The sequence below is a fragment of the Atta colombica genome, unplaced genomic scaffold (genome assembly GCF_001594045.1).
Source record: "Atta colombica isolate Treedump-2 unplaced genomic scaffold, Acol1.0 scaffold105, whole genome shotgun sequence".
NCBI lineage: Eukaryota > Metazoa > Arthropoda > Insecta > Hymenoptera > Formicidae > Atta > Atta colombica.
Window position 1 is genome coordinate 3,442,905 of NW_017259190.1, and position 1,620 is coordinate 3,444,524.

The following is a 1,620-nucleotide window of genomic DNA, read 5'->3' on the forward strand; positions in this document are numbered from 1 at the left end:
TCTGAGCATGACAATGTTGCTCGCGCGCAATCAAATTGATGATCTTTCCTGAGATAAGGTTTTTGAAATAAAGACGAGCGTGTAATGGTGCAGAAATTTCAGGTGAGAAATTGGCCAAAGAGAGGATTAGTCAAAGCAAATTGGTAAAAATGTTATATTACATTTGTATATTAAAAGTATTCTGAAAATTTGTAAAGAAAAAAGAGAGAAAATCGTTAAAGAGTGAGAGTTTTTTAAAGGAGAAATCTAAAAATAATAAATTTGTATAAAGTCTGAGATTAAAGTTTTTTAAACCTAAAGCCTGAAATTTGTGTACTGGATATGCAATTTGGCGCATCTGTGCTCTAGAAAATAAGTACTTTTTCACGTGACGTGTGTTCCTAACAGAGAATCTAAATCTTTTTATACGAGCCCTTTTGTAGGAAGCAACGGATCCTGTCATCCTATAGATACCATATTCTTGTGTACTCATACAATAGCAAACATTTCGCAAAACATTTAGGAGAATGAGAAAAATGGAAAAAGAGAGAAAAAGGAAAAGAGAGAATGGTTTGTTTTTTCTTGGAGATTCTGCGGAATTTAGGGAACGATGTTTCTCATAATGTGCAACATTTGTTATACATATTTAATAATCGTCCATTCCATATGCTCGAGTTCTCTACGAAGAATCGAATTCAATAGATCGAATTTTTGTGCAAGGAAGTTTAGAGTTTTTTGGCTCAAAAAGACATACGATTGCAAAGAAAAGCCCTCCTTATCCCATTAAAGTGGTATTTTTCGATAGTAATTTTGATTAACATGAATCCCTCTTTTTATATTATCGTCTAAATGCAGCTTAATAGACGCCAAAGAGAAAGCTACGTTTCCACGTGTATAGAGTGTCCCGAAAATTGTAATTTATGAAAAAAATACAATTTTTTTAATGGAAAAAGTGAAAATGCAGAATACAAACGAATATAAATCAATAAATTAAAAATTTTTTTTTCTTAATTTTCAAAATTAATTTTTTCGAAGAAAATATTCGTGAGAAAAAGATTTATATATCTTGATTTTTTTTTTTTTGTTTTTACAAAATATTGCCAATTAATGTTTTTGGAACGCTCTATATGTAATAGAAGAATATATTATAGTTAACGAGAGACAAAAACACAAACACGCGAGTTTGGCGATATAATGATGGAACTCAGTATAAAGTGTCTTACGTATTATGCCAAGCCGTCTACAAAGTTTGCAAATTACACAAAAGTGAAAGAAAACAAAAAAAAGAACCAAGTCTGACGAGAGTATTCGATAAAAACGAAGACATGTAAGAAGTATTAAATTGTTTAGACTCGAACAAAGGCAACTATTGTATCTCGTGCGTATGAAGGCAACCGCGTGCGTGTTTGTGCTTGTTTGTTTGTATGCGTGTATTATCCCCCCCTTTTCCCCGTGTATGTATTATACCGTAAAAAGAAATACCACATAGACTAAGATTAATTTTGATATCGTTGTTTTTTAAGGAACGTTCGCCTTTTTTTGTACATTGATACGAAGTGTAAAAACGTTTCATCGATTATTATTTGTATTATTATTAATATTATTACTCTACATATATATATATATATATATATATATATA